This window comes from Orcinus orca, chromosome 14, assembly GCF_937001465.1.
Source record: "Orcinus orca chromosome 14, mOrcOrc1.1, whole genome shotgun sequence".
Classification (NCBI taxonomy): Eukaryota; Metazoa; Chordata; class Mammalia; order Artiodactyla; family Delphinidae; genus Orcinus; species Orcinus orca.
The window spans coordinates 3,626,697-3,638,153 of record NC_064572.1 but is presented as its reverse complement, the minus strand read 5'-3'; the positions used below and the strand labels follow the sequence as shown (position 1 = coordinate 3,638,153).

The window sequence follows — 11,457 nt, the reverse complement described above, 5'->3', positions numbered from 1 at the left end:
GGCCTGCGCTGTACCCTCGCCGGCCGGCAATCGGGATCCATGCCTCAGACTTTCCCGCCGCTTGTCGGGCGCCAAGTGGCGGCCGCTTTGAGACCGTCCCTTCCATCCGGAGCTTCAGTGCCCATTGCGAGGGCTGGGACTCAGCCGCCGTGCCCGAGTCAGAGTTCCGGGAGGCCGGCGAGGCTGGCGGCGACTGTTCCGGTGGCGCCGGGACGTGGGCGGTTCATGTTGTCGCTGGAGATTGACCGAGCAGGTCTATACCTTCTGAGGCTGGCGCTGAGCTGTGGGGAGGTTTGGGTATACTGGATGGGTCGACCAGCACGCCGTGGTTCCCCTCGGGTAACGGGGACCACGGGCCTGTTTTGTGTGACCAGGAGAGTGTGTCCGTGCCTGGCGTCCTCCTCCGTGTGTCCCGTTGGTCGTACATTCTCATATTTTCCAACTCGCCTGGAGGTTGGGAGCAACACGGATGTACGAAGACATCACCAACCCTAACCCTAACCCTAACCCTCACCCTCCCTTTTTGACCTTCAATGAGCCTTTCTGCATGTGTGTATTTGGGAAGGTTTCCTTGACTTCGAGAATGAGGAATATGTGCTCTTTTTTCTCTTATCTGGGCAGGGCCCAGCCTCCTCTCTCACTCCTGATATTTTGGAGTATCTGTCCACAGGGGAGAAACTCCAGCTGTTCACCCTGGGACCCATCTATTCCCTGCCTCATAGGGATAGTGCAGGTGTTTAGACCACAGACTTCAATCCTGAAATCTGTTACATTGGAAGTGGCAGTTCCAGGACTCTGAAGAGCTACTCTGCTGGACCTCCAATGGCAGACCCTGGTCACTTTCATACAGTGCTTCACCACCCAGGCCCTCTCCTGGGCCATCATGCCCAGATCTCCGAGGCAGGTGGTGATGACGCACTTGGCCACACTGTTGAACTGGGTGACAGTGGCATGGATGGTTTGTGCCATGTGCTCATTTCCAAATGTGTTTTCTGGGACCAGATGGAGCCCAGGCACTGAGTGGGAACCACCTTCTTGAACACGTCCTGGGGAGCAGGGGGAACGTCACATGGGTCTGACACACCCCGTCTTTGCATGCCCGGCAGGGTCATCACTGACAGTGGGAGCTCAGAAGTGGAGGATATAGCTAAGCCTGCCCATCTCCACTAACTGCCAGCTCCACAAGGCAGCTCAATTCTGCTCAACCCAAGGGAGCATCTTCAACCCACCACGGTCACCCTTCTGCTCTAATTCCTTGTTCAAATGCACATTGCTCTGTGCAGCTACAACCAGGGGCTTTGTCTGTTTCTGTCCCTTGAGGTTAAGGGCACTTCAGATGTGTAATAGGTGCTGAGGCTGCTGAGTCTCTGGGCAGATTGTGGGGTGACCCGGGTACCTGGCTGCACACAGTGAGCTCTCCTCCCCCAGGCAATGGACCAGGCTCTGCCTGATGTTCCCTCTGTTCTACCTCTTTTAATCTGCACAGCCACTGTGTGGGAAGTCCTCTCATTGTCCATCTCTACTGATCTCAGGTGGACAGTGAACTTGCCCAGGTTACGTGGTTGATAAGTGGTGGAGCTGGGGATCTGCACCCTGATCATAGGAGTCCAGGCCATGGAAAGGAAGGTGTGGGACCCCAGGCCCACCATGAGCGCCCACCTACTCCACATGCCCATCGGAGCCAATGGTCTTGGTGCAGCTGTCTCTAGCACTGCGTTGACCCTTCTTCTGACCCTTCAGCAAGAACCTTGGAGCTGGCACTAGAGCAGGATAAAGAGAAAGGTTCACCCACGTAACTGACTTTCCCTGTGCCTTTCCCCAAACAGAAACATCTACTGTCTTTAAAAGGAATACCCAGCCCCTAAACCCTAACGCAGAGAATCTTCCCTGCCCACAGTCCCTCTTACCCTCTGGCTTTGCCTCAGTGGACTCTAAAATCTCCTTCTGGATCAGGAAAATGGGGCATGGTGTTTCATGTCTGAGGCAGGCAAACTGATCTGCATGTAGGCCAACTTTAGCCTAAAAAAGGGACAGAGCAGGGGCTGCCAGGTAAGCTGCAGGTACTAACACAACCAGGTGCCTAGGATGAGAGACAGAGCGTGGGGAGAGTCACGTGTGGAGCAGAGCCGGATGCCTGGCCTCACTCAATGCTGTGCACCCGAAGCACCCTCCTTTGGCTCTTGGACCCAGATGATGGCCTCAGCCCACTTCCAACCCCACTGTGGTTATCCTTGTACTGGAAGGCCTGAGCCCGGCAGAGATTGTGTGAGTCTGGTCTTCTTACTGACACTCTTCTCTCCAAGGTCATGGGCACAGCATACTCCATCCTCCATGCACATGAGCATCAGAACTGAGCTTGAGACAGCTTTGTGAACATGTTGCTCACCTCACCTCCTCTTCTGGTCCCCAGTTATGGGTGCCAGAGAAGGTTGATGTAGGGAGGGCAGGTGGAGTGAGATGGGGCTATGGAGGGGATGAGTCTCTCAGGGACTAACCCAACCCCTCTGATTCCAGGGAGGCTGGGACCCTATCCACAGCTTTCTGACTCATTTGCTTCTTCAGGGGAAGCCCCCAGACATAAGCATTCCTATGGGAACTGAAAGGTGTGTGAGCTCCAGTGTTCTGCCTGTCCTTGCCCAGCACAGCCTCCAGACTCCCACTCTGTGCTGAGGCCTAGCACAGTGATATTTGGGTCGACAGAGGAGCCTGTGAGCCCAAGACCACTCAGAGTTTTAGTTGGTCCTGTGGTTCATATTTGTGTTGTAATATGGGAGGAGCACCCATATCCAGAGGCAGCCATGGGGGCATCACTTCTCATGCACTCTGGGCATGACTACTTAAGATGTCTAGAGAGATGATCTGAAACTCAGTTTATAATTTAGCCCCAGGGATTGTGTCTGTTTTATTCTTTAAATTTAGTGTCTAGGAAAATGCCTGCATGTACTGGGTACTTAATCTGTATTGCTGAATGAGTGAATGCCAACCAGAACCATCCCAGGTATCTGGGTGGGCCTGGAGTTCCCAGAAATTCCTAATCTGTCCATACCAAGGACTAGGTCCAGAACAAGATGGATGCAAACACAAAGCTTCTTTGCAAATAGGAAATCAGGGTGATTTTCATGTGCTTTTCCAAACTCACAAAGACCACAGGCCGGTGCTGGATGAGGCAGAGAGTTTCTTCACTGGGGAGAGAGAAATATATATGTGAAGACACACAGCATGGCCAGCAGCCTTCTCTTCAGAGCCAGCCACCAGGCAAGCATCTACCATGACTTGCTACAGTAACACTAGGAGGTTCATACTTTTATCCACCTACTTGTGAGAAGAGCAAAGTGAAGCTCAGAGAGGTGCGGTGACATTCCAAAGACACACAGATAAAGGTGTGGCACTCCCCACCATGCTGTGGCTGGCGCAGCCCTCGCCTATGAAACTGATCATGCAGGACCTGCTGGGCAGTAATGAAGGCCTGATTGGAGCAGAGGAACAGCGTGGTGTAGGTGATGTTTCTACCTGGGAAAGCTGGTACCAGGGACTCTCCGTGATTCTTCCTTGTGCCTGTTTTGAGGGGCAGCATTATTCAGGTATCATCTGGGGACAGGGTTGTCTCTTTTCACACCATGTAGACAAGGAAGGACATATACACAATGGCAACACCATAAATCACCAGTAGGATCAGGATGTGGAGTTCAGACCAGAAACCAGTAGCATAGCAGGAACTGGTGCAAGAGGAGGACCTGAGTGCCCACCCCGAAAAAGGTTCTATGTTTAAAAGTACAATTTAAGTGGAAGGGGGTAATAGACCGTTGACGCCTTCAAGACATTCTCTTATCTGAGGAACACCAGCACCTCCCGGTTTTAAGTGCATCATCCCAGTTAGACATCAGTAAACACCACTGTAGACATGAGAAAATAGAGGGTTAGGAATTACAAACAAGTACTCAAGATCATGCAGGTCAACAAACAGGGAACTGCCCAAAGCACGGGCTGCATGACATTCCCTCTAAGCTGCCTGAGGCTTGGTCTGCTCTTCATGTGGAGCAGAAGGCCCTGGAAAACCACATTCCTCAGAGGACCCCAGGCACTTACCAGATTCATGTTTGGGTTCTAGGCCAACCCTGATCACCTGTAAGTCTTGGGGTTTGAGACTCCTCTGCACCTGTTCTCACTGAAGACCAGAATTTGATGTTGTTGGTGGCCTGCCCCTTGCCTAGAAACGTGGAAGAGTTGAACCCATTGACCAGCTCCTCAAAGATCTCTGGGTGGAACTCTGCAAAGACACTGTCTGGTAGCTGGGCCAGGAGTGATCAGGAGCCTATCTGAACATCGCCACAGGGAGAGTCCCAATGAGAATTTCTATTCCTCAGTTCAGGAACAGAGAGGCATCTGTCAAATCCCCCAGCCAGGGGGGAAAGCAGATGAAAGCTCTAGGGATCAGGTTTAACATGTGCGCAGATGACCTGGGTCTCAAGCGCTCACCTCTCATCCTGCCAGCCACGAACTGGGTTTGGGCATGAGAGACCCCCCCACCCCCAGGCTGCCGACACTTGACAACCTGCTCCTGCCCTGGAAGGCAATACCCCTCCTTCCCTGGCCCCGCCACCCCCTTCACACACAAACAATGCTGGGCTGCCCTCTTTTACCTTTCAGTACCTCCTGCCAAATGGCCAGAGGTATCGGTGATGAGGGATGAGCAATGTCCACAGCGACAGAAAAGTCCCTCAGCCCAGAGCCTCTGAAAAGTGGGGAACAACAGAATAGATTGTTCTCTTGAGAGTCTCCAGTCGAGTGAGTTCTTGGGGGCTCTTCCTATAATGTGGGTGTCTCGTTACCAGTGTTTAAGTTCTGTTGGGGACTCTCACCAAGGAAGTGAGGTCACTTATTCAAGATTTTATTATCTGGGATCCTCCCTTCCATCAAATCTACACAAATCCGCTTCTAGGCTGTTAACTGCCCCTCCCACACAATGTCATCCTCTTTTTTTGTACACGATGAGAGGACACAGCCCTGGCCACAGCTGTCTGGAAATGTAGCTAGGGTCCTAAATTTCAGAAGATAGAACTGAAATCAGTCCCTTTTCTCACCAGTTCTGTGTCCTGGAAAACACTCTGCTCCTCTCAGCTGTTCCTCAGTCTTCCAACCTGCACAGTGGAGATCGGGCTAGAATGTCCTTTCTAGGAGCATCACCATGTGCATTGAGATAATATCTATAACAGCTGTAGCTAGTGTCACGTGTGTCTAAGGCACAAAGGAGAGACTGGAAAATTACAAGAAGGGGTGGGACACAGCATAAAATAACTCAAAAGATGTCTGAGTTTCAGGAAGGTGATATTGGAACTGTCACTTCCCCTCTTAGCCTCACTTTTAGGTCAGCAGCATGAGGGGGTTGAAATTAATGGAAATTCACACATTGTCACCCTTTGGAGTAAAACTGTTCAGTTGTTTCCTGTTATAATTTGAATGAGACTCAAGTGACTCAAATTGGCCTGTGTGGTGGGCAGCCTCCACATGGCATCCAGTGACACCACCTTTCCTATACATACCTCTGTGTAACTAAGTGGTTAGCAAATACCCCAATCAGTAGATTTTAGCCGAAGTGATGGAATGTGATGCGTACGCTTTAATTTCAAAAATCGCTCACCTTCCTTTTATTCCCTCTCTAATTTTCCACTTCTCTCTCTCTTATCCCTGAATTGAGGAATCAAGCACAGATGTTTTGAGCTGTCATATAAAGAGCCCCACAAAGGAGAGAATCGAGGCATTGCCCAAGTCAACACACAGAAAGAAACTCAAACTCCAAATCCAACCTGCATCCTGAACACTGTGAGTAAAGTTGGGACCAAATCCTCTGTCACTTGAGTCTCAGTTGAGGCTGCAGCCCCAGCCTGTGAGACACGTTGATGCAGAGGAGTCCATTATGCTGTGCCCGTATTTCTTACCCACAAAAATTGCGAGCTATTAAATGTATGTAATTTTAAGATGCAAGGTTTGGGGTAAATGTTGTTAGAAAGAAACAGATACCTAACAGTCTAGCAGACCCCAGGATATGGCCCTGACTTCCTGACTCCCCCTAACCCCCGCAGTTTTTTCTCCAGTTCTACTCATCACTTTCTAGCATCTCTGGTCCACTCACCTCTGCCCACAGGTGTCTGCAGCAGTGGTGACTTCTCCCTGACATGCTGCTCCCAGATATGTGAGGGTTGGTTCGCTGTTGTCATTCTGGTCCCCGTAACTCTCACTCCAGTGAGGCCTCTGAGACCCTCCTACCCAGGGACTCGCCAAACCTCCCTCAGAGCACAGTCTTTATTTCCAGTCTCACACTTGCTCTTTTCTTTCATATGTCTTGCTCCTGTATTTTGCCCATCTCTGCTCCAGGCTGTGAGCTCCTGGAAACTAGGGAACTCTTGGTCATTTTGTGCCCCACACAAGGGCACCTGGCAGAGAAGGAGTGCATGGTGCATAGTTGCTGAAGGAATATGTGTGACTATCTTGGCGCCCTCCTCCCTTTTAAGCAGTTGGACTGTGGAGGTGAATGCTACTGACAAGAGTTTAAAGTTGTATGTGTAACAGGGGGGACCACAAAGCCCTCTACGTGGCCCTCAGTGGGCATCAGTGATGCAAAAGCCTGTCTGCTCCTAGGTGACCAGCACTACAACTGTGGTCCTGGGCCTGCACACCCCTCAAAAACTGGTACCTTTATTTGGGTGTCCTCAACACAGAAGCTCTTCAGAGTCACAGGGGCATAGAGTAGAACATACAGGCTCCAGGGCAGTGCAGTGAAAGTGGCCCCAGAAGCTTCCTTTCCCCCACCGTTTTGTCCATCACTGTGGTGTCTCTTTGCTCGTCAGGGATGACCTCAGCCAAAACAATGATATCCCCACATTCAAATGAGGACCACGAGGCACCAACTAAGACTGGTCTTCTTCCTAGAACCCTGGCTCCGGGTCTGAGGCTCTGCCCCCTTGTGCTCACAAGGCCTCGTTTCCCCAGCTAATCCCTCCTCTGAGGGACCTCCGTGAAGTGGAAAGCATTTTGCCAAACTCTCAGAACACAGTGGTCAGTGGTGGAGAACCAAGTTTCTCAGCAGTCTTTCCAAGCATGCAGAACACTTGCAATCCGCCACGGCAAGCAGACAATTTGTAGAGAAAGAAAGCCCTTCTCCCCTGCAGCACTGTCTACACTGGGGAATGGGGTGTGTGCTCAGCCTGGGTCTAGAAGATCAGAATGGTGGACTGTAAGACCCCAGGCCCTGTCCGCTGGAGAACACGAGGGAGATGGCCCAGGCCCAGGCAGGACTATGGGAACTTGGAGAATCCCCCTCATTCTTTCGACCTCTGGACACACTGCCAGAGGGGTGGACGCCCCTGTTCCATGGCAGAGCTCTCTCCAACATCTTCTTGCTCTCCTCAACACTTACATATTGTTTTCTCTTCCTTAACCACCCTCGCATCATCCCCAGCTGTTAACCCTATTTCTATTTGTACATACATGTGTCTGCATGGAGATGCGGAGAGAGTAATGGCCCAAACTGAGCCGAGTTGGCAGGAATTCACCAGGATCTTAAGGGCTCTTATTTCAAAACCAAACATGATGGGAGGGACTGAGTACTGGCTTAGGGAGCTGGATTCCTCACTTTTATTCCGGCCTCTGCTCACATATGGTGTCCTAGACAAGTCCCTGCCTCTTTCTGGGCTTCAGTTTTCAAATTATATAAAGAGGGTTTCGATGCAGAGTTACATAGGCACGTGCACAGCCAGAAAGTTTCTCAGGCTCCAGCAACAGTAGATGGGTGGTTGACGTGAGTGAGCTCAGGCAGGCACAGGTACACAGGCCTCCTAACACGGGCAGATGTAGGCGGACATGTAGCAGGAGTGACCAAGATACCTGTCGATGTCCTAGCACAAGCAAGAGACAGGGCGCCTGTACCCCACCTCCCTGCACCAGCATGAACACTGCAAGAAGGGCTCTCCTCAAAGGTGAGCTCTGTCTGATGCCCCCACCTGCTGTGTCTAAAAGGTCCACATTCTCTGGAGCCCTAAGCACGAAGATCATTCACAGTGGAGTGGTTCCCAGCAAGTAAATTGGGGATGGAAGTGATATTTTCTTTGTAGAGGCTCAGGCCCTGGAGACACGCTCCCTGATTTGCCATACATTTTCCCTTTACAACTGAGTGGAATAAACCCAAGGAACATACCCGTAGTTGAAAGCACATGTTGTTGTTGGACAATCCACAAATCGAAGGTTGCTGGGTCCCTGAATCTCTTATTGGAAGAAAATCAACAAGCAGAATCATTTGCTATTTCAAAGCCTTTGTTGAGCCTTTATATGATGTGAGTGTAAGTTTATGAAAGGTTCAAACAACTGATATTTTCATGTATATCTGTTAAGCAGCTAATTTTAAAGTCTGTAACAAAAGTATGTTCTGAAGAAATTTTTTCAAGAAAAATTACTTTCCAAAGTCTGAAAACAGAAAATCCCACATGAAGTTCTGAAAGGATAAGTTTTAAAATGTAATTCATGAGTTTGTTTATTTAAGAAACTGATTATGAATTTTGTAAATAATTTTGGATATTAGAAATGTGTATCTTAAATACATTATCATTTTGTTTTCTGATATTTTATATTTAACGTATTTTACATTACTTTCTTGTGCATAAAATATAATTGAATAAAGGTGGTCATAAGCAGAATGTTTTTTCTTGTTTCCTTAATTTTTGAGAGGATTTGCTAAATGAGGGAAAACACAGTTTGATTCCCTCCCTGACAAGCTCCAAGGTATGCCAGCTGTATTCCACTGCCTCAGATAGCTAACGGTTTCTTGGAATTAACTGTGGACTCCTATTCTCAAATGAGGAAAAGTCCATAGATTTTCTACTCCCATCTTCTGTTTCAGTTATTTGTGTTTGTGATCAACTCTGTATATTACTATAGAGAATTTTATTCCAAGCAGAGGAGCTGTCCTCTGTGTCTAACACGTTGAAGATCCAGTGGAGAATCTGATGATGGAAATTGGTTGCTCTTTTCTAGGGACCTGAAATTGATGCTGTCATTGTAGCATAGAATAGAGGTTATTATCATTTTTGGGGGGATGACCTAAAAACCAGATAACATGGCTCCAAAGAGTGGGGCACATCCCAGGCAAGAGAGCCGGCATGGCTTGAACAGAGCATCACCAGTGTCATCAGCAGAGAGTCTGAGGCACTGAGATTTTGAGTAACTTAGCATCCTGGCTGGGAGGGGGCACATGTTCTCCAGTGAGTTCGAGCATCCTACACTTCCCCCAAGGGCCTGCAGGGGGGGCACGAAGCCACTATGTCACAGGCGATGGGGCGCATGCGCAACTGCACCCGCACTTGATGGGCGGTCTTCCCTGAGGACGGAGTGGAGGTGCCATGGCGGTTGCGGGCCCGCGTGTGGGGCTGGCTGGTCTGCGGGAGGACGATGTTCCCCACCCGCGCCCCGGCCGGTGCAAAGGGGCTGTGCCCGTTCCTCGACGCTCCGCGTCTTCCTTTCCGGCCGCCCCGCGCGGTGTATCCCCACCTTCTCAGGTAACGTTCGATGTCGCTTGTTGTCCCTCGGATCCGGTCTCCGAGGGGCCGGCGGCGTGGAGGCTGTTCCCGGCGGGGCGTCTATTCCGGACGCGGGGCGGTTGGCGGGAGGAGCTCCGCCCAAGGCGGAGCGCGGGAAGCGCGTGCCCTCGTGGGCGGCGCGGCTGGGCCCCAGACCCTCGGGCCGCGGGGAAGGAGCTGGGGCGCGGGCGACCGGGAGAGTTCACCGTCGCGGACTGACTCTGCTGCGTTTCCTCAGACGCCCCCGGAAGGTTGTAAAAATGTCCCCTTTTTTTAGCGGCCAAGAGAAATGTTTCCGCCCCTTGTCCTCAACCGCACGGAATTATCCACTTATTCCTTTGTTCAAAGACCTTAACTAACAGACTATACACGGATGATGTGCAGGTAACGTGGATCTAGTTTAAAACGTATTGAAAGAGTAAAAAAACAGGGCTTCCCTGGTGGCGCGGTGGTTGAGAGTCCGCCTGCCGACGCAGGGGACACGGGTTCGTGCCCCTGTCCGGGAAGATCCCACATGCCGCGGAGCGGCTGGGCCCGTGAGCCATGGCCCTGAGCCTGCGCGTCCGGAACCTGTGCTCCGCAACAGGAGAGGCCACAACAGTGAGAGGCCCGCGTACCGCAAAATAAAAATTAAAAAAAGAGTAAAAAAAAACAGTGTAGTAAAACACACTATGTTAAGTTTTATACTTTAAACATGTCAGAATCAGAATTTATTGTATTTTACTTTTCCATCTTAAAGGAATAAAATTATTTGGAGCGTATTGTCAGCTATGGATCGGCACTTGCCTTCTACCTCGACAAGGATTAAATCAGGTGCTGGTGCAGCTGCTGCAGCCGCTGACCTTCAACACCCCCTGAAAGGAGTTCAGGGTGGAGAGCGGAAATAACGTGCTCTGTGCTCGGGGAAAGCTGGCAGGACAGCTCTTCAGAGAGTTAGATACTTTCAGGAGCTGATTTTATGAGCCCAGTTCTTGTATCTCCTCGTGTCTAGAGAAGCACTGAAATCCTTCATGGTGACGTCACTAGCCGGAGCCTGCATGAGACGAGCAGAAACCTTCTGCAAAAATTATATGTGCTCGATTGCGTGTACTCCCCCTTCACCAAAATTGCATATATACTGGCCTTCCCCCTGCCTCTTTGGAACAGTTTCTTGGAGCCATCTGAGATTCTGTCTCCCAGGATATAGTCTTTATTTTGCCCCCAATAAAACTTAACTCACAACTTTCATGTTGTGCTATTTTCTTTACGTCACCAATATTTATTATTTATTTATTTTTACAAATAATTCTTTTTTAAATTTATTTAATTTATTTTATTTTTGACTGCATTGGGTCTTCGTTGTTGCATGGGCTTTCTCTAGTTGTGGCAAGCGGGGTCTACTCTGTTGTGGCGCACGGCTTCTCATTGCGGTGGCTTCTCTTGTTGCAGAGCATGGACTCTAGGTGCGTGGGCTTCAATAGTTGTGGCTTGCAGGCTCTAGAGCGCAGGCTCAGTAGTTGTGGCTCACAGGCATAGTTGTTCCCCTGTATGTGTGATCTACCCGGACCCGGGCTCAAACCCGTGTCCTCTGCATTGGGGGGTGGGTTCTTAACCACTGCACCACCAGGGAAGCCCCACAATGAGCAATATTTAAGATGTAGTTCTTAGCTTTTTTCTCATTTTCAAGTCAAAATATTGCTGTGTTTGAAATTTTCTCATAATACAGTGACAGTCTTAAATATTTATACACATAAGCTCATTGAAAAATCTTCTGCAATATTCCAATGTGACTAGTATTATTAAAAATCATAATATTCATGTCAATACCAAATTTTTATAAGAATGTAATTTAAAAAATCGTGAATCACTTTTAGAAGTTCCAGGCACAGTGACGATTTTTAAAATACCAACC

General features: G+C 49.7%; 1 long non-coding RNA gene across 1 annotated transcript; it reads left to right on the top strand.

Annotated features, from left to right (window-relative positions):
• Positions 1–9,204: 9,204 nt before the first annotated feature.
• On the top strand, positions 9,205–10,791 carry LOC125961031 (uncharacterized). Its single transcript, XR_007471326.1, has 2 exons — positions 9,205–9,545; positions 10,306–10,791. It is a non-coding gene; the product is annotated as an uncharacterized LOC125961031 (long non-coding RNA).
• The last annotated feature ends 666 nt before the right edge of the window (positions 10,792–11,457 follow it).